The sequence below is a fragment of the Scyliorhinus torazame genome, chromosome 23, assembly GCF_047496885.1.
Source record: "Scyliorhinus torazame isolate Kashiwa2021f chromosome 23, sScyTor2.1, whole genome shotgun sequence".
Lineage (NCBI taxonomy): Eukaryota > Metazoa > Chordata > Chondrichthyes > Carcharhiniformes > Scyliorhinidae > Scyliorhinus > Scyliorhinus torazame.
This window is the reverse complement of record NC_092729.1, coordinates 15,884,581-15,907,442: the sequence shown is the minus strand read 5'-3', so window position 1 is coordinate 15,907,442 and position 22,862 is coordinate 15,884,581. Positions and strand designations below refer to the sequence as shown.

Below are 22,862 nucleotides of genomic sequence, written 5' to 3'. Positions count from 1 at the left end.
ACCCCCTCTCCACTTTCAGTGACTGGTGTACAAGCTCCATTTGTGCATCCACATTGCCCAACATATCACCATTTAAATTTGACTCTTTCCTTCAGTTTTTGTTTGACACTAACTTGGACAACTGTCCCAATTGTCTCAGTGTTGTGCTCACATAAAATGGCCACCGTTCAGTAACTTAAAATGGCTGACTGCTGATCGTGGATTTTTTTAGACAGATTCCCAGAGAGAGAGATAGAGAGATGCAGAGACAGAGAAGATGGGGAGAATAACAGAATACATTAATTCAATATTCAGAATCGCCATCAAACACTGTTAGCAAAAGTACATCATGGGGTTAGATACAGATTACACATCCATCTACACTGTCCCCATCAAACATTCCCAGGACAGCTACAGAAGGAGAATGTATACAGAGTAAAGCTCCCTCGACACGTCCCCATCAGACACTGCCAGGACAGGTACAGCACGGGGTTAGATAGAGAGAAAAGCTCCCTCTGCACTTTCCCCATCAAACACTCCCAGGAAGGTACAGCACGGGGTTAGATACAGCACAAAGCTCCCTCTACACAGTCCCCATCAAACACTCCCAGGACAGGTACAGCACGGGGTTAGATACAGAGTAAAGCTCCCACTACACTGTCCCCATCAAACACTCCCAGGACAGGTACGCACGGGGTTAGATACAGAGTAAAGCTCCCTCTACACTGTCCCCATCAAACACTCCCAGGACAGTTACAGCACGGTGTTAGATACAGAGTAAAGCTCCCTCTACACTATCCCCATCAAACACTCCCAGGACAGGTACGCACGGGGTTAGATACAGAGTAAATCTCCCTCGACACTGTCCCCATCAAACACTCCCAGGACAGGTACAGCACGGGGTTAGATACAGAGTAAAGCTCCCTCCACACTGTCCCCATCAAACACTCCCAGGACAGGTACAGCACAGGGTAAGGTACAGAGTAAAGCTCCCTCTACACTGTCCCCATCAAACACTCCCCGGACAGGTACAGCACGGGGTTAGATACAGAGTAAAGCTCCCTCCACACTGTCCCCATCAAACACTCCCAGGACAGGTACAGCACGGGGTTAGATACAGAGTAAACCTCTCTCTACACTGTCCACATCAAACACTCCCTGGACAGGTACAGCACGGGGTTAGATACAGAGTAAACCTCTCTCTACACTGTCCCCATCAAACACTCCCAGGACAGGTACAGCACGGGGTTCGATACAGGGTAAGATTTCCTCGACACTGTCTCCATCAAACACTCCCAGAACAGGTAGAGCACGGGGTTCGATACAGATTAAAGCTCCCTCTACACTGTCCCCATCAAACACTCCCAGGACAGGTACAGCACGGTGTTCGAGACAGAGTAAACCTCCCTCAACACTGTCCCCATCAAACACTCCCAGGACAGGCACAGCACAGGTTAGATACAGGGTAAAGCTCCCTCTACACTGTCCCCATCAAACACTCCCAGGACAGATGCAGCACAGGGCTAGATACAGAGTAAAGCTCCCTCTGCATTGTCCACACCAAACACTCCCAGGACAGGTACAGCACACGGCTAGATACAGAGTAAAGCTCCCTCAACACTGTCTCCATCAAACACCCCCAGGACAGGTACAGCACAGGGTTAGATACAGCGTAAAGCTCCCTCTACACTGTCCCCATCAAACACTCCCAGGACAGGTACAGCACGGGGTTAGATACAGAGTAAAGCTCCGTCTACACTCTCCCCATCAAACACTCCCAGGACAGATACAGCACGAGGCTAGATACAGAGTAATGCTCGCTCTACACTGTCCCCATCAAACACTCCCAGGACAGGTACAGCACAGGGCTTGATACAGAGTAAAGCTCGCTCTACACTGTCCACACCAAACACTTCCAGGACTGGTACAGCACAGGGCTAGATACAGAGTAAAGCTCCCTCTGCACTGTCTCCAAGATCACTCCCAAGACATGGCAGAGGCAGTACAACGTGGAAATCACCATCCCTGTGTATAGTCTGCACAGCGCTGTTGGAATGTAATACATTTCAATCAGAGCTCACAGAATGATAGAATATACATTGCAGGAGTAGGCCATTTGGCCCATCGAGCCTGCACTGGCCCTCGGAGAGAGCACCCTACCCAAGCCCACGCCTCCACCCTATCCAAATAACCCCAGTAACACCACCTAACCGTTGTGCCATTAAGAGGCAATTTAGCACGGCCAATATCTCCTCACATCCTTCTAGGCCCTAGTGAATACAGGCACAATGATAGAATCCCTACAATGCAGAAGGAGGCCATTCTGCCCATCGAATCTACACCAACCCTCTGACACAGCATTCTATGTAAGCTCAGTCACCCGCCCTATCCCAATAACTCCTTAACCTAATCTAAACAGTCTTTCTTGGACACTAAGGGGTAATTTAGCAGGACCATTCCACCTAGCCTGCACATCTTTGGACTGTGGAAGGAAACCGGAGCACCCGGAGGAAGCCCACGCACACACGGGGAGAAACTGCCAACTCCACGTAATCAGTCACACAAGGCCGGAATTTGTCCCGGGTCACTGGCACGGTGAGGCAGCAGTGCTAACCACTGTGCCACAGTCAAACCAATCTCTCCTTGTAGGACAGTCCAGCAACCTCCCTATCAGCCGATTGATCCTCCGCTGCACTCCTTCTCTGGCAACTATATCCTTTCTATGTTAGGGAGACCGAAACTGTACGCAATATTCCAGGTGTGGTCTCACCAAGGCCTTGTACAACTGCAGTAAGACATCTCCACTTCTGAACTCAAATCCCTCTTTCAATGAAGGCCAACATATCATTGGTCTTCTTAACTGCTTGCTGCACCCCCCTTTCTGCATCCACATTCCCCAACAAATCACTGTTTAAATCAGACACTTTCCATCAGGATTTTGTTGTACCAACGTGTACAAATGTCAGAAATGACTGTGCTGTGCTCACCTAAAATGGCCACCATTAAGTAACTTAAAATGGCTGACTGCTGATCGTGGATTTTGTTCTGACAATATTCCCAGACAGACAGAGAGAGAAGCAGAAACAGAGGGATCGAGAAACTAATAGAAGACATTTATTTGAGATTTTGAAACTCCGTGAAACACGACCCGCAAAGGTACATCATGGGGTTAGACACAGATTCCTCTACACTGTCCCTGGCAAACACTCCCAGGACAGGTTTATATATAGAATAACAGATACCCGGGAGTGAGTTACACACTGGAATCTAATTGAGGGGTTCAGGGTGGTTTATATATAGAATAACAGATACCCGGGAGTGAGTTACACACTGGAATCTAATCGAAGGGTTCAGGGTGGTTTATATATAGAATAACAGATACCCGGGAGTGAGTTACAGACTGGAATTTAATCGAGGGGTTCGGGGTGGTTTATATATAGAATAACAGATACCCGGGAGTGAGTTACAGACTGGAATCTAATCGAGGGGTTCGGGGTGGTTTATACATAGAATACCAGATACCCGGGAGTGAGTTAAAGACTGGAATCTAATCGAGGGGTTCAGGATGGTTTATATATAGAATAACAGATACCCGGGAGTGAGTTACAGACGGGAATCTAATCGAGGGGTTGGGGATGGTTTATCTAGAGAATATCAGATACCCGAGAGTGAGTTACAGACTGGAATCTAATCGAGGGGTTCGGGGTGGTTTATATATAGAATAACAGATACCCGGGAGTGAGTTACAGACTGGAATCTAATCGAGGGGTTCAGGATGGTTTATATATAGAATAACAGATACCCGGGAGTGAGTTACAGACTGGAATCTAATCGAGGGGTTCGGGATAGTTTATATATAGAATAACAGATACCCGGGAGTGAGTTACAGACTGGAATCTAATCGAGGGGTTCGGGGTGGTTTATATATAGAATAACAGATATCCAGGAGTGAGTTACAGACTGGAATCTAATTGAGGGATTCAGGGTGGTTCATATATAGAATAACAGATACTCGGGAGTGAGTTACAGACTGGAATCTAATCGAGGGGTTCGGGGTGGTTTATATATAGAATAACAGATACCCGGGAGTGAGTTACAGACTGGAATCTAATCGAGGGGTTCGGGGTGGTTTATATATAGAATAATAGATATCCAGGAGTGAGTTACAGACTGGAATGTAATTGAGGGATTCAGGGTGGTTTATATATAGAATAACAGATACTCGGGAGTGATTAAAGACTGGAATCTAATCGAGGGGTTCAGGATGGTTTATATATAGAATAACAGATACCCGGGAGTGAGTTATACACTGGAATCTAATCGAGGGCTTCGGGATAGTTTATATATAGAATAACAGATACCCGGGAGTGAGTTACAGACTGGAATCTAATCGAGGGGTTCAGGGTGGTTTATATATAGAATAACAGATACCCGGGAGTGAGTTACAGACTGGAATCTAATCGAGGGGTTCAGGGTGGTTTATATATAGAATAACAGATACCCGGGAGTGTGTTACAGACTGGAATCTAATCGAGGGGTTCAGGGTGGTTTATATACAGAATAACAGATACCCGGGAGTGAGTTACAGACTGGAATCTAATCGAGGGGTTCAGGATGGTTTATATATAGAATAACAGATACCCGGGAGTGAGTTACAGACTGGAATCTAATCGAGGGGTTCAGGGTGGCTTTGATATAGAATAACAGATACCCGGGAGTGAGTTACAGACTGGAATCTAATCGAGGGCTTCAGGATCGTTTATATATAGAATAACAGAGACCCGGGAGTGAGTTACAGACTGGAATCTAATCGAGGGGTTCAGGGTGGTTTATATATAGAATAACAGATACCCGGGAGTGAGTTACAGACTGGAACTTAATCGAGGGGTTCAGGGTGGTTTATATATAGAATAACAGATACCCGGGAGTGAGTTACAGACTGGAATCTAATCGAGGGGTTCAGGGTGGTTTATATATAGAATAACAGATACCCGGGAGTGAGTTACAGACTGGAATCTAATCGAGGGGTTCAGGGTGGTTTATATATAGAATAACAGATACCCGGGAGTGTGTTACAGACTGGAATCTAATCGAGGGGTTCAGGGTGGTTTATATATAGAATAACAGATACCCGGGAGTGAGTTACAGACTGGAATCTAATCGAGGGGGTCAGGATGGTTTATATATAGAATAACAGATACCCGGGAGTGAGTTACAGACTGGAATCTAATCGAGGGGTTCAGGGTGGCTTTGATATAGAATAACAGATACCTGGGAGTGAGTTACAGACTGGAATCTAATCGAGGGCTTCAGGATCGTTTATATATAGAATAACAGAGACCCGGGAGTGAGTTACAGACTGGAATCTAATCGAGGGGTTCAGGGTGGTTCATATATAGAATAACAGATACCCGGGAGTGAGTTACAGACTGGAATCTAATCGAGGGGTTCAGGGTGGTTTATATATAGAATAACAGATATCCGGGAGTGAGTTACAGACTGGAATCTAATCGAGGGCTTCAGGATCGTTTATATATAGAATAACAGATACCCGGGAGTGAGTTACAGACTGGTATCTAATCGAGGGGTTCAGGGTGGTTTATATATAGAATAACAGATACCCGGGAGTGAGTTCCAGACTGGAATCTAATCGAGGGGTTCAGGATTGTTTATATATAGAATAACAGATACCCGGGAGTGAGTTACACACTGGAATCTAATCGAGGGGTTCAGGATGGTTTATATATAGAATAACAGATACCCGGGAGTGAGTTACACACTGGAATCTAATCGAGGGCTTCGGGATAGTTTATATATAGAATAACAGATACCCGGGAGTGAGTTACAGACTGGAATCTAATCGAGGGGTTCAGGGTGGTTTATATATAGAATAACAGATACCCGGGAGTGAGTTACAGACTGGAATCTAATCGAGGGGTTCAGGGTGGTTTATATATAGAATAACAGATACCCGGGAGTGTGTTACAGACTGGAATCTAATCGAGGGGTTCAGGGTGGTTTATATACAGAATAACAGATACCCGGGAGTGAGTTACAGACTGGAATCTAATCGAGGGGTTCAGGATGGTTTATATATAGAATAACAGATACCCGGGAGTGAGTTACAGACTGGAATCTAATCGAGGGGTTCAGGGTGGCTTTGATATAGAATAACAGATACCCGGGAGTGAGTTACAGACTGGAATCTAATCGAGGGCTTCAGGATCGTTTATATATAGAATAACAGAGACCCGGGAGTGAGTTACAGACTGGAATCTAATCGAGGGGTTCAGGGTGGTTTATATATAGAATAACAGATACCCGGGAGTGAGTTACAGACTGGAACTTAATCGAGGGGTTCAGGGTGGTTTATATATAGAATAACAGATACCCGGGAGTGAGTTACAGACTGGAATCTAATCGAGGGGTTCGGGGTGGTTTATATATAGAATAACAGATTCCCGGGAGTGAGTTACAGACTGGAATCTAATCGAGGGGTTTAGGGTGGTTTATATATAGAATAACAGATACCCGGGAGTGAGTTACAGACTGGAATCTAATCGAGGGATTCAGGGTGGTTCATATATAGAATAACAGATACTCGGGAGTGAGTTACAGACTGGAATCTAATCGAGGGGTTCAGGATGGTTTATACATAGAATAACAGATACCCGGGAGTGAGTTACACACTGGAATCTAATCGAGGGCTTCGGGATAGTTTATATATAGAATAACAGATACCCGGGAGTGAGTTACAGACTGGAATCTAATCGACGGGTTCAGGGTGGTTTATATATAGAATAACAGATACCCGGGAGTGAGTTACAGACTGGAATCTAATCGAGGGGTTCAGGGTGGTTTATATATAGAATAACAGATACCCGGGAGTGTGTTACAGACTGGAATCTAATCGAGGGGTTCAGGGTGGTTTATATATAGAATAACAGATACCCGGGACTGAGTTACAGACTGGAATCTAATCGAGGGGGTCAGGATGGTTTATATATAGAATAACAGATACCCGGGAGTGAGTTACAGACTGGAATCTAATCGAGGGGTTCAGGGTGGCTTTGATATAGAATAACAGATACCTGGGAGTGAGTTACAGACTGGAATCTAATCGAGGGCTTCAGGATCGTTTATATATAGAATAACAGAGACCCGGGAGTGAGTTACAGACTGGAATCTAATCGAGGGGTTCAGGGTGGTTCATATATAGAATAACAGATACCCGGGAGTGAGTTACAGACTGGAATCTAATCGAGGGGTTCAGGGTGGTTTATATATAGAATAACAGATATCCGGGAGTGAGTTACAGACTGGAATCTAATCGAGGGCTTCAGGATCGTTTATATATAGAATAACAGATACCCGGGAGTGAGTTACAGACTGGTATCTAATCGAGGGGTTCAGGGTGGTTTATATATAGAATAACAGATACCCGGGAGTGAGTTCCAGACTGGAATCTAATCGAGGGGTTCGGGATAGTTTATATATAGAATAACAGATACCCGGGAGTGAGTTACAGACTGGAATCTAATCAAGGTGTTCAGAATAGTTTATTTCTAGAATAACAGGTACCCGGGAGTAAGTTACAGACTGGAATCTAATCGAGGGGTTTGGGGTGGTTTATATAGAGAATAACAGATACCCGGGAGTGAGTTACAGATTGGAATCTAATCGAGGGGTTCAGGGTGGTTTATATATGGAATAACAGATACCCGTGAGTGAGTTACAGACTGGAATCTAATCGAGGGGTTCAGGGTGGTTTATATATAGAATAACAGATACCCGGGAGTGAGTTACAGACTGGAATCTAATCGAGGGGTTCGGGGTGGTTTATATATAGAATAACAGATACCCGGGAGTGAGTTACACACTGGAATCTAATCGAGGGGTTCAGGGTGGTTCATATATAGAATAACAGATACTCGGGAGTGAGTTACACACTGGAATCTAATCGAGGGGTTCGGGGTGGTTTATATATAGAATAACAGATACCCGGGAGTATCTTGCTGCACCCTCCTCTCCACTTTCAGTGACTGGTGTACAAGGACAGCCAGCTCCCTTTCTACATCCACATTCCCCAACAAATCACTGTTTAAATCAGACACTTTCCATCAGGATTTTGTTATACCAACGAGTACAAATGTCAGATATGACTGTGCTGTGCTCACCTAAAATGGCCACCATTAAGTAACTTAAAATGGCTGACTGCTGATCGTGGATTTTGTTCTGACAATATTCCCAGACAGACAGAGAGAGAAGCAGAAACAGAGGGATCGAGAAACTAATAGAAGACATTTATTTGAGATTTTGAAACTCCGTCAAACACGACCAGCAAAGGTACATCATGGGGTTAGACAAAGATTCCTCTGCACTGTCCCTGGCAAACACTCCCAGGACAGGTTTATATCTCGAATAACAGATACCCGGGAGTGAGTTACAGACTGGAATTTAATCGAGGGGTTCGGGGTGGTTTATATATAGAATAACAGATACCCGGGAGTGAGTTACAGACTGGAATCTAATCGAGGGGTTGGGGATGGTTTATCTAGAGAATAACAGATACCCGAGAGTGAGTTACAGACTGGAATCTAATCGAGGGGTTCGGGGTGGTTTATATATAGAATAACAGATACCCGGGAGTGAGTTACAGACTGCAATCTAATCGAGGGGTTCAGGATGGTTTATATATAGAATAACAGATACCCGGGAGTGAGTTACAGACTGGAATCTAATCGAGGGGTTCAGGATCGTTTATATATAGAATAACAGATATCCAGGAGTGAGTTACAGACTGGAATCTAATTGAGGGATTCAGGGTGGTTCATATATAGAATAACAGATACCCGGGAGTGAGTTACAGACTGGAATCTAATCGAGGGGTTCAGGGTGGTTTATATATAGAATAACAGATACCCGGGAGTGAGTTACAGACTGGAATCTAATCGAGGGCTTCAGGATCGTTTATATATAGAATAACAGATACCCGGGAGTGAGTTACAGACTGGAATCTAATCGAGGGGTTCAGGGTGGTTTATATATAGAATAACAGATACCCGGGAGTGAGTTCCAGACTGGAATCTAATCGAGGGGTTCGGGATAGTTTATATATAGAATAACAGATACCCGGGAGTGAGTTACAGACTGGAATCTAATCAAGGTGTTCAGAATAGTTTATTTCTAGAATAACAGGTACCCGGGAGTAAGTTACAGACTGGAATCTAATCGAGGGGTTTGGGGTGGTTTATATAGAGAATAACAGATACCCGGGAGTGAGTTACAGATTGGAATCTAATCGAGGGGTTCAGGGTGGTTTATATATGGAATAACAGATACCCGGGAGTGAGTTACAGACTGGAATCTAATCGAGGGGTTCAGGGTGGTTTATATATAGAATAACAGATACCCGGGAGTGAGTTACAGACTGGAATCTAATCGAGGGGTTCGGGGTGGTTTATATATAGAATAACAGATACCCGGGAGTGAGTTACAGACTGGAATCTAATCGAGGGGTTCAGGGTGGTTTATATAGAGAATAACAGATACCCGGGAGTGAGTTACAGACTGGAATCTAATCGAGGGGTTCGGTATGGTTTATATATAGAATAACAGATATCCAGGAGTGAGTTACAGACTGGAATCTAATTGAGGGGTTCAGGGTGGTTTATATATAGAATAACAGATACCCGGGAGTAAGTTACAGACTGGAATCTAATCAAGGGGTTCAGGATCGTTTATATATAGAATAACAGATACCCGGGAGTGAATTACAGACTGGAATCTAATCGAGGGGTTCGGTATGGTTTATATATAGAATAACAGATATCCAGGAGTGAGTTACAGACTGGAATCTAATTGAGGGGTTTGGGGTGGTTAATATATAGAATAACAGATACCCGGGAGTGAGTTACAGACTGGAATCTAATCGAGGGGTTCAGGGTGGTTTATATATAGAATAACAGATACCCGGGAGTGAGTTACAGACTGGAATCTAATCAAGGGGTTCAGGATAGTTTATATATAGAATAACAGATACCCGGGAGTGAGTTACAGACTGGAATCTAATCGAGGGGTTCAGGGTGGTTTATATATAGAATAACAGATACCCGGGAGTGAGTTACAGACTGGAATCTAATCGAGGGGTTCAGGATAGTTTATATATAGAATAACAGATACCCGGGAGTGAGTTACAGACTGGAATCTAATCCAGGGGTTCAGGGTGGTTCATATATAGAGTAACAGATACCTGGGAGTGAGTTACAGACTGGAATCTAATTGAGGGGTTCAGGGTGGTTTACATGTAGAATAACAGTTACCCTGGAGTGAGTTACAGACTAGAATCTAATCGAGGTTCGGGGATGTTTATTTAACGAATGAGTGCGTTACAGAGTGGAATCAAATCGAGGGGTTAGATTTAACTCACTCTTACACACTCACTCACTAACACACACTATTACGCACATAACAACTAACTGACTCTTACACACCCTGACTCACATTCGCTCACTAGTACACTCACTTACTTTCGCAGACTCACTTACACACTGAAACTCACTTATTCCTAAACACTTTCTCATTATTACACACTCACTTACTCTCAAACTCTTACTTACAAATTCACACCACTCACTCAGTCTTAAACACACTCACATTCTCTCACACTTAAACACTCACTTGCACACTCACTCACACTCCCTCACTCACTCTTACACATTCCCTCTCACACACACATACTCACTCTTACACACTCACTCACTCATACACACTCACTCATTCATACACTCACTCAGTCTTATGTACTCACTCACATGCACTATTACACACACACACATGCACACTCACTCACCTACTCACTCATTCTTACACACTAACTTGCTCACACACACAAACTCACTTACACAATCACTCACACTGACACACTCACACACTGACTCGCTCACTCTTACACACAGTCACACTAACACACACTCACTGTTAACAGATACACTGGAGTGTGACACAGTGTGCAATCTAATTGTGGGGTTAGATTTCACTCACACACACACTTACACACATACTCTTACACACTCGCTCACACTCTTACTCAATTGTGCACTAACACACACACTCACTCACTAACTCACTCTTACACACCCTGTCTCACACTCGCTCACTATTACACACTGACTCACTCACACTCACCTACACACTCACTCACTCCTACAGGCTCACTCATTAGTGCACACTGATTCACACACCCTCACTTACTTTCACACACTCACTCAGTCTTACACAAACACACTCTCACACTCACTGTCACACACAGTCACACACTCTTTCTGACACGCCTGTCACTCTGACACAATCACACCCAGATGCTAACACACATCACTCTTGCATACCAACTCACACTCAGTTCGACACACTCACTCACACGCTCACTGTTATACACAGACACACTCTTTCACACTCTATCACCTACTCACTCATTGTTACAGACTAACTCACACACACTCACTCACACACTGAAACTGACTTACACAATCACTACACCGATATACGTACACACACTGATTCGCTCACTCTTACACACACCATTACACACTCAGTAACTCTTGACACAGTCACTCACTCAAATATTCACACACAACTAACTCGTTCACACTTGCACACTCAGACACTCGCTTACACAATCACTCACACTCACTCTTATGCACACTCTCACACTCACTTTCACACATATCTGACACACAGTCTGACACACTCAATCACTCTTACTCAATCACTAACTAACACACACTTTCACACACTCACTAACTAACTGTTACACACCCTGACTCACATTCGCTCACGATTACGCTCACTCACACTCACCTAAACATTTAAACAGAGCGAAGGACGCACAGAGAGCCAAGGACGCACAGTGAGCGAAGGACGCACAGAGAGCGAGGGACGCACAGAGAGCGAGGGACGCACAGAGAGCGAGGGACACACAGAGAGCAAGGGACACGCAGAGAGCGAGGTACACACAGAGAGCGAGGAACACACACAGAGAGCGAGGGACACACAGAGCGAATGACACACAGAGCGAGGGACACACACAGAGCGAGGGACAGACAGAGAGTGAGGGACACACAGAGAGCGAGGGACACACGGAGCGAGGGACACAAAGAGAGCGATGGACACACAGAGAGCGAGGGACGCAGAGAGCGAGGGACGCACAGAGAGCGAGGGACACACAGAGCGAGGGACACACAGAGCGAGGGACACACAGAGAGCGAGGGACGCACAGAGAGCGCAGAACGCACAGAAAGTGCAGAACGCACAGAGAGCGAGGGACACACAGAGCGAGGGACACACAGAGCGAGGGACACACACAGAGCGAGGGACAGACAGAGAGTGAGGGACACACAGAGAGCGAGGGACACACACAGAGCGAGGGACACACACAGAGCGAGGGACGCACAGAGAGCGCAGAACGCACAGAGAGCGAGGGACACACAGAGAGCGAGGGACACACAGAGAGTGAGGGACACACAGAGCGAGGGACACAATGAGCGAGGGTCACAAAGAGCGAGGGACACAGAGCGAGGGACACACACAGAACGAGGGACACACACAGAGCGAAGGACAAACAGAGAGCGAGGGACGCACAGAGAGCGAGTGACACACAGAGAGCGAGGGAAACACAGAGAGCGAGGGACAGACAGAGAGCGAGGGGCACGCAGAGCGAGGGACGCACACAGAGATGGACACAAAGAGCGAGGGGTACAGAGAGCGAGGGACACAGACAGCGAGGGACACAAGACAGCGAGGGACACAAGACAGCGAGGGACACACAGAGAGCAAGGGACGCACAGTGAGCGAGGGACACACAGAGCAAGGGACACACACAGAGAGCGAGGGACACACAGAGAGCGACGGACACACAGTGAGCGAGGGAAACACAGAGCGAGGGGCACACAGAGAGCGAGGGGCACACAGAGAGCGAGGGACACACACAGAGCGAGGGACGCACAGAGAGCGAGGGACACACAGAGAGCGAGGGACGCACAGAGAGCGAGGGGCACACAGAGAGCGAGGGACGCACAGAGAGCGAGGGACACACAGAGAGCGAGGGACGCACAGAGAGCGAGGGGCACACAGAGAGCGAGGGACGCACAGAGATCGAGGGACACACAGAGAGCGATGGACAAACAGAGATTGAGGGACACGCAGAGCGAGGGACGCACAGATAGAGGGACACAAAGAGCGAGGGTACAGTGAGCGAGGGACACAGATAGCGAGGAACATAGACAGCGAGGGACACAGAGAGCGTGGAACACACAGAGATCGAGGGGCGCACAGAGAGCGAGGGAAACACAGAGAACGAGGGATACACAGAGATTGAATGACACGCAGAGCGAGGGGCGCACAGATAGAGGGACACAAAGAGCGAGGGTACAGTGAGCGAGGGACACAGACATCGAGGAACATAGACAGCGAGGGACACAGAGAGCGTGGAACACACAGAGATCGAGGGGCGCACAGAGAGCGAGGGACGCACAGAGAGCGAGGGACACACAGAGATCGAGGGACACAAAGAGAGTGATGGACACACAGACAGCGAGGGACGCACAGAGAGCGAGGGACGTACAGAGAGCGAGGGACACACAGAGAGCGAGGGACACACCGAGAGCGAGGGAAGCACAGAGAGCGAGGGACACACACAGAGTGAGGGACACACACAGAGCGAGGGACAGACAGAGAGTGAGGGACACACAGAGAGCGAGGGACACACACAGAGCGAGGGACACAGACAGAGCGAAGGACGCACAGAGAGCGAGGGACGTACAGAGAGCAAGGGACACACAGAGAGCGTGGGACACACCGAGAGCGAGGGAAGCACAGAGAGCGAGGGACACACACAGAGCGAGGGACACAGAGAGCGAGGGACGCCCAGAGTGCGAGCGACGCACAGAGAGCGAGGGACGCACAGAGAGCGCAGAACGCACAGAAAGTGCAGAACGCACAGAGAGCGAGGGACACACAGAGCGAGGGACACACAGAGCGAGGGACACACACAGAGCGAGGGACAGACAGAGAGTGAGGGACACACAGAGAGCGAGGGACACACACAGAGCGAGGGACACACACAGAGCGAGGGATGCACAGAGAGCGCAGAACGCACAGAGAGTGAGGGACACACAGAGAGCGAGGGATACACAGAGAGTGAGGGACACACAGAGCGAGGGACACAATGAGCGAGGGTCACAAAGAGCGAGGGACACAGAGCGAGGGACACACACAGAACGAGGGACACACAAAGACCGAAGGACAAACAGAGAGCGAGGGACGCACAGAGAGCGAGTGACAGACAGAGAGCGAGGGGCACGCAGAGCGAGGAACGCACACAGAGATGGACACAAAGAGCGAGGGGTACAGAGAGCGAGGGACACAGACAGCGAGGGACACAAGACAGCGAGGGACACAAGACAGCGAGGGACACACAGAGAGCAAGGGACGCACAGTGAGCGAGGGACACACAGAGCAAGGGACACACACAGAGAGCGAGGGACACACAGAGAGCGACGGACACACAGTGAGCGAGGGAAACACAGAGCGAGGGGCACACAGAGAGCGAGGGGCACACAGAGAGCGAGGGACACACAGAGAGCGAGAGACACACAGAGAGCGAGGGACACACAGAGAGCGAGGGACACACACAGAGCGAGGGACGCACAGAGAGCGAGGGACACACACAGAGCGAGGGACACACAGAGTGAGGGACACACAGAGAGCGAGGGACGCACAGAGAGCGAGGGACGCACAGAGAGCGAGGGAAACACAGAGAACGAGGGATACACAGAGATTGAGGGACACGCAGAGCGAGGGGCGCACAGATAGAGGGACACAAAGAGCGAGGGTACAGTGAGCGAGGGACACAGACATCGAGGAACATAGACAGCGAGGGACACAGAGAGCGTGGAACACACAGAGATCGAGGGGCGCACAGAGAGCGAGGGACGCACAGAGAGCGAGGGACACACAGAGATCGAGGGACACAAAGAGAGTGATTGGCACACAGACAGCGAGGGACGCACAGAGAGCGAGGGACGTACAGAGAGCGAGGGACACACAGAGAGCGAGGGACACACCGAGAGCGAGGGAAGCACAGAGAGCGAGGGACACACACAGAGCGAGGGACACACACAGAGCGAGGGACAGACAGAGAGTGAGGGACACACAGAGAGCGAGGGACACACACAGAGCGAGGGACACACACAGAGTGAGGGACGCACAGAGAGCGAGGGACGTACAGAGAGCGAGGGACACACAGAGAGCGAGGGACACACCGAGAGCGAGGGAAGCACAGAGAGCGAGGGACACACACAGAGCGAGGGACACAGAGAGCGAGGGACGCCCAGAGTGCGAGCGACGCACAGAGAGCGAGGGACGCACAGAGCGAGGGACTCACACAGAGCGAGGGACAGACAGAGAGTGAGGGACACACAGAGAGCGAGGGACACACACAGAGCGAGGGACACACACAGAGCGAGGGACGCACAGAGAGCGCAGAACGCACAGAGAGCGAGGGACACACAGAGAGTGAGGGACACACAGAGCGAGGGACACAATGAGCGAGGGTCACAAAGAGCGAGGGACACAGAGCGAGGGACACACACAGAACGAGGGACACACACAGAGCGAAGGACAAACAGAGAGCGAGGGACGCACAGAGAGCGAGTCACACAGAGAGCGAGGGAAACACAGAGTGCGAGGGACAGACAGAGAGCGAGGGGCACGCAGAGCGAGGGACGCACACAGAGATGGACACAAAGAGCGAGGGGTACAGAGAGCGAGGGACACAGACAGCGAGGGACACAAGACAGCGAGGGACACAAGACAGCGAGGGACACACAGAGAGCAAGGGACGCACAGTGAGCGAGGGACACACAGAGCAAGGGACACACACAGAGAGCGAGGGACACACAGAGAGCGACGGACACACAGTGAGCGAGGGAAACACAGAGCGAGGGGCACACAGAGAGCGAGGGGCACACAGAGAGCGAGGGACACACAGAGAGCGAGGGACACACAGAGAGCGAGAGACACACAGAGAGCGAGGGACACACAGAGAGCGAGGGACGCATAGAGAGCGAGGGACACACACAGAGCGAGGGACACACAGAGCGAGGGACACACAGAGAGCGAGGGACGCACAGAGAGCGAGGGGCACACAGAGAGCGAGGGACGCACAGAGATCGAGGGACACACAGAGAGCGATGGACAAACAGAGATTGAGGGACACGCAGAGCGAGGGACGCACAGATAGAGGGACACAAAGAGCGAGGGTACAGTGAGCGAGGGACACAGACATCGAGGAACATAGACAGCGAGGGACACAGAGAGCGTGGAACACACAGAGATCGAGGGGCGCACAGAGAGCGAGGGACGTACAGAGAGCGAGGGACACACAGAGAGCGAGGGACACACCGAGAGCGAGGGAAGCACAGAGAGCGAGGGACGCAGAGAGAGCGAGGGACACACAGAGAGCGAGGGACACACACAGAGCGAGGGACACACACAGAGCGAGGGACAGACAGAGAGTGAGGGACACACACAGAGCGAGTGACACACACAGAGCGAGGGACGCACAGAGAGCGAGGGACACACAGAGAGCGAGGGACACACCGAGAGCGAGGGAAGCACAGAGAGCGAGGGACACACACAGAGCGAGGGACACAGAGAGCGAGGGACACACACAGAGCGAGGGACACACACAGAGCGAGGGACAAACAGAGAGCGAGGGAAACACAGAGAGTGAGGGTCAGACAGAGAGCGAGGGACACACAAAGCGAGGGACGCACAGAGAGCGAGAGACACAGAGAGCGAGGGACACACAGAGAGCGAGGGACACACAGAGAGCGTGGGACACACAGAGAGCGAGGGACACACAGAGAGCGAGGGACACACAGAGAGCGTGGGACACAGAGCGAGGGACGCACAGAGCGAGGGACACACAGAGCGAGTGGCACACAGAGAGCGGGGGACACACAGAGAGCGAGGGACACACAGAGAGCGGGGGACACACAGAGAGCGAGGGACACACAGAGAGTGAGGGACACACAGAGAGCGAGGGACACACAGAGAGCGAGGGACACATGGAGAGCGAGGGACACACAGAGAGCGAGGTTCACACAGAGAGCGAGGGACACACAGAGAGTGAGGGACACACAGAGAGCGAGGGACACACAGAGAGCGGGGCTGCACAGAGAGCGAGGGACACACAGAGAGCGAGGGTCACACAGAGAGCGAGGGACACACAGAGAGCGAGGGACACAAAGAGCGAGCGACACACACAGAGAGCGAGGGACACACACAGAGAGCGAGGGACACACAGAGAGCGAGGAACACACACAGAGAGCGAGGGACACACACACACAGAGCGAGGGACACACAGAGAGCGAGGGACACACACAGAGAGCGAGGGACACACACAGAGAGCGAGGGACACACACAGAGAGCGAGGGACACAGAGCGAGGGACACGGAGAGAGCGAGGGACGCACAGAGTGCGAGGGACGCACAGATAGTGAGGGACGCACAGTGAGCGAGGGACTCACAGAGAGCGAGGGACGCACAGAGTGCGAGGGACGCACAGAGAGTGAGGGGTACACAGAGAGTGAGGGGCACACAGAGAGTGAGGGGTACACAGAGAGCGAGGGACTCAGCAAGAGCGAGTGACACAGCGAGACCGAGGGACACACACAGAGCGAAGGACAAACAGAGAGCGTGGGAAACACAGAGAGCGAGGTACACACAGAGAGCGAGGGACCGACAGGGAGAGAGGGACACGCAGAGCGAGGGACGCACAGAGAGAGGGTCACAAAGAGCGAGGGGTACAGAGAGCGAGGGACACAGACAGCGAGGGACACAGACAGCGAGGGACACAGAGAGCGAGGGACACACACAGAGAGCGAGGGACACACAGAGAGCGAGGGACACACAGAGCGAGGGACGCACAGAGAGCGAGGGACGCACAGAGAGCGAGGGACACGCAGAGCGAGGGACGCACAGAGAGAGGGACACAAAGAGCGAGGGGTACAGAGAGCAAGGGACGCAGACAGCAAGGTACACAGAGAGCGAGGGACACACAGAGAGCGAGGGACACATAGACATTATCAGGACATTAGGGTTATCGAACTGACCGTTTTCATTCAATCCAAATTGTTTCTTTATAAATTCTAATCTCAGGAATTAACATCAGAAGATTTCAGTGAAAAATCTGCCTGTGAACAACAAGTAAAATATGAAGTGAAACTTTGCAATGAGCTTTGTTTGTCTGGCCAGGAATCTTCTCTCTAAATGGAAGCAGAAATGAAGTTGTGTTTAACTCACATTCTGTGATTTCTTGCTGGTTTTTACTCATTCTATGGAAAGCCTTCGTAAGGCGACAGACGAATAGTTATTCCCAACATGTCAGAAATTCAGAGGGAACAAATGTTAAACAAAGACAGAAATAAGGACAGGACATTGTGAATCTGTGGCTGTCTGCTGAATTAACATAACCATCGACAGGTGAAGTGTTACCTTTGCAGACACAGGAAACACACCGAGGGGAACATTCCTGACAGAAAGTCGGGGGTGGGGACAGCACACAGGTCACTGAGGAGATCTCAGTCCAAACTGTTTCTAACCATTTCCCAAATGTTTCACAACATTTGTGGCTCTTCCAAAATTGAAGATACTTTGCTGTCTGTATTCTGTGAATCCAGCTGTGAAATATCTTCACTTCAATGTCTTTTCCCCAACACTATCCCCATGTCCCTTTATGTCAATGGGATTTAGAAATCAGTCAATCTCTGCTTTAAACTTGGTGAATATCTTTCCATCTTTGAGAGTGGAGACATCACCAGGAATGTGGGATTAGATCTCCAGTGTTAGGTTGGAGAAACAGGGCTTGTTCGGGTCCTATTGAATCAATCTCTCCTCCGAGGACAGTCCGGCAATCTCCCTGTCAGCCGATTGATCCTCCGCTGCACTCCCTCTCTGGCAACTATATCCTTTCTAAGTTAGGGAGACCGAAACTGTACGCAATACTCCAGGTGTGGTCTCACCAAGGCCTTGTGTAACTGCAGTAAGACATCTCCACTTCTGAACTCAAATCCCTCTTTCAATGAAGGCCAACATATCATTGGTCTTCTTCACTGCTTGCTGCACCCCCCTCTCCACTTTCAGTGACTGGTGTACAAGCTCCATTGGTACATCCACATTGCCCAACATATCACCGTTTAAATTTGACTCTTTCCTTCAGTTTTTGTTTGACACTAACTTGGACAACTGTCCGAATTGTCTCAGTGTTGTGCTCACATAAAATGGCCACCGTTCAGTAACTTAAAATGGCAGACTGCTGATCGTGGATTTGTTTAGACAGATTCCCAGAGAGAGAGATAGAGAGATGCAGAGACAGAGAAGATCGGGAGAATAACAGAATACATTAATTCAATGTTCAGAATCTCCATCTCTGTGTATACTCTGCACAGCGCTGTGGGAATGTAATAATCAGAGCTCACAGAATCATAGAATATACATTGCAGGAGTAGCCCATTTGGCCCATCGAGTCTGCACTGGCCCTCGGAGAGAGCACCCTACCTAAGCCCACGCCTCCACCCTATCCAAATAACCCCAGTAACACCACCTAACCTTTGGGCCACAAAGGGGCAATTTAGCACAGCAAACATCTCCTCACATCCTTCTAGGCCCTAGTGAATACAGGCACAATCATAGAATCCCTACAATGCAGAAGGAGGCCATTCTGCCCATCGAATCTACACCAACCCTCTGACACAGCATTCTATGTAAGCTCAGTCACCCGCCCTATCCCAATAACTCCTGAACCTAATCTAAACAATCTTTCTTGGACACTAAGGGGTAATTTAGCAGGACCATTCCACCTAGCCTGCACGTCTTTGGACTGTGGAAGGAAACCGGAGCACCCGGAGGAAACCGACGCACACACGGGGAGAAACTGCCAACTCCACGTAATCAGTCACACAAGGCCGGAATTTATCCCGGGTCACTGGCACGGTGAGGCAGCAGTGCTAACCACTGTGCCACAGTCAAACCAATCTCTCCTTGTAGGACAGTCCGGCAACCTCCCTATCAGCCGATGACCCTCCGCTGCACTCCCTCTCTGGCAACTATATCCTTTCTTAGTTAGGGAGACCGAAACAGTACACAGTACTCCAGGTGTGGTCTCACCAAGGCCTTGTGTAACTGCAGTAAGACATCTCCACTTCTGAACTCAAATCCCTCTTTCAATGAAGGCCAACATATCATTGGTCTTCTTAACTGCTTGCTGCACCCCCCTCTCCACTTTCAGTGACTGGTGTACAAGGACAGCCAGCTCCCTTCCTACATCCACATTCCCCAACAAATCGCTGTTTAAATCAGACACTTTCCATCAGGATTTTGTTGTACCAACGTGTACAAATGTCAGAAATGACTGTGCTGTGCTCACCTAAAATGGCCACCATTAAGTAACTTAAAATGGCTGACTGCTGATCGTGGATTTTGTTCTGACAATACTCCCAGACAGACAGAGAGAGAAGCAGAAACAGAGGGATGGAGAAACTAATAGAAGACATTTATTTGAGATTTTGAAACTCCGTGAATCACAACCAGCAAAGGTGCATCATGGGGTTAGACAAAGATTCCTCTACACTGTGCCCATCAAACACTCCCAGGACAGGTACATCACGGTATTAGATATCGAGCAAGGCTCTCTCTACACTGTGCCCATCAAACACTCCCAGGACAGGTACAACACGGTATTAGATATCGAGCAAGGCTCTCTCTACACTGTGCCCATCAAACACTCCCAGCACAGTTAGAGCACGGGGTTAGATATAGAGTAAAGCTCCCTCTACACTGTCAACATCAAACACACCCAGGACAGGTACAGCACGGGGTTAGATACAGAGTAAAGTTCCCTCTACACTGTCCCCATCAAACACTTCCAGGACAGGTACAGCACGGGGTTAGATACAGAGTAATGCTCCCTCTACACTGTACCCATCAAACACTCCTAGGACAGGTACAGCACGGGGTTAGATGCAGTGTAAAGCTCGCTCTACACGGTCCCCATCAAACACTCCCAGGACAGGTACAGCACGGGGTAAGATACAGAGTAAAGCTCGCTCTACACTGTCCCAATCAAACACTCCCAGGACTGGTGCAGCACCGGGTTAGATACAGAGTAAAGCTCCCTCTACACTGTCCCCATCAAACACTCCCAGGACAGGTACAGCACGGGGTTAGATGCAGAGTAAAGCTCCCTCTACACTGTCCCAATCAAACACTCCCAGGACTGGTGCAGCACCGGGTTAGATACAGAGTCAAGCTACCTCTACACTGTCCCCATCAAACACTCCCAGGACAGGTACAGCACGGGGTTAGATACAGAGTAAAGCTCCCTCTACACTGTCCCCATCAAACACTCCCAGGACAGGTACAGCACGGGGTTAGATACAGAGTAAAGCTCCCTCTGCATTTTTCCTCTCAAACACTCCCAGGAGAGGTACAGCACGGGGTGTGATACCGAGCAGGGCTCTCTCTACACTATACTGTTTCCATTTTCTCACAAATATTTGCTTCTTTTCCAATTCACTTTAATTCTGTGCCATCTCGTTCTTGATCTTCTTAATAGTGGGAACAGTTTCTCCCTGTCTACTCTGTCCGGCACCCCCAAGAATTTGAACACCTCTATCTAATCTCCTCTTGGCCATTTCTCTCCGTGGAGAACAGACCCAACCTCTCCAATCTATCCTCATCACTGAAGTTTCTCATTCCTGAACCATTCTTGTGAACCTCCTCTGCACTCGCTCCAGTGTGTTCACATCCTTCCGATAGTGTGGCGCCCAGAACTGTCCACAATATTCCAGCTGAGGTCTAACTAGTGTCTTGTTTAAGTTCAGCCTTACCTCCTCGCTCTTGTACCAATGCGGAAAATACTGAGCAGGTCAGGCAGCATCTGTGGAGAGAGAAATAGAATGTTGGACCAGGGCGACTGGCAGATAGACAGACAGAGAAAAGTCCACACACACAGTAACACACTTACCCTCACACAGACACCCTGCTCTAAACAGATAGAAAATGCGGCAGATCACTTCTCCATCAGTAAATGGAAGGAGATTTTGGATTTCTCTTCAAAAGGACCAGCACACATTTAAAAAGAATGGGTGGGTGGGAGGGTTGGTGCTTCCCAATCTTTTGTATTATTATTGGGCGGTGAATTTGGAGAATATTCGACAATGGTGGGGAGAGGAAGAAGCGGAATGGGTACAGGTGGAGTAAGCATCGTGTAAGGGGGCTAGTTTGCAGACTTTCGCTGCGGCCCCACTCCCATTTCCCCCGGGGAAGTTTACACAAAGCCCGGTGCTGGCATCTTCCTTCAACATCTGGAGCAAGCGGAGACGCCATTTTGCTTTGGTTAACTTGACGGTGCGAGCCCCTATTTATGGAAACCCCTGATTCACCCCGGCGGCAAGACTGGATACAATATTTAAACAGTGGCATAAAGCTGGGCTGAGACAGGTTACAGACTTGTTGTTGGAAAGTAGATTTGAAGAATTGAGGGAGAAACATAAAATGCCGAGGGAGGTGAAGTTTAATTATCTTCAATGGTGAAACTTGGTGAAAAAGGAGTTGTCCTCTTTCGTTGCCTACCAGAGAACAAGCTGCTGGATAAATTGCTCCTCCCAGCTGAGTTGGTGATGGGAGAATTACTAACATTTACAGGTGGCTGATGGACAGAAAGAAAGCAGCGATTGAGGAAATAAAACAAAAGTGGAAGGAAGAGTTGGGTGTGGCGTTGGAATGGGGACTATGGAGTGAGGTTATACACAGGGTCAATGC

At 49.2% G+C, this 22,862-nt stretch overlaps 1 long non-coding RNA gene across 2 annotated transcripts in view; it reads right to left on the bottom strand.

Annotated features, from left to right (window-relative positions):
- LOC140399704 (uncharacterized) overlaps nucleotides 1–21,985 on the bottom strand; it is a 62,467-nt gene extending 40,482 nt beyond the window's left edge. For both annotated transcript variants that reach the window (XR_011937797.1, XR_011937798.1), the window contains exon 1: nucleotides 21,929–21,985. This is a non-coding gene — a long non-coding RNA (uncharacterized lncRNA). The remainder of the gene's footprint in view (nucleotides 1–21,928) is intronic.
- Between the last annotated feature and the right edge of the window lie 877 nt (nucleotides 21,986–22,862).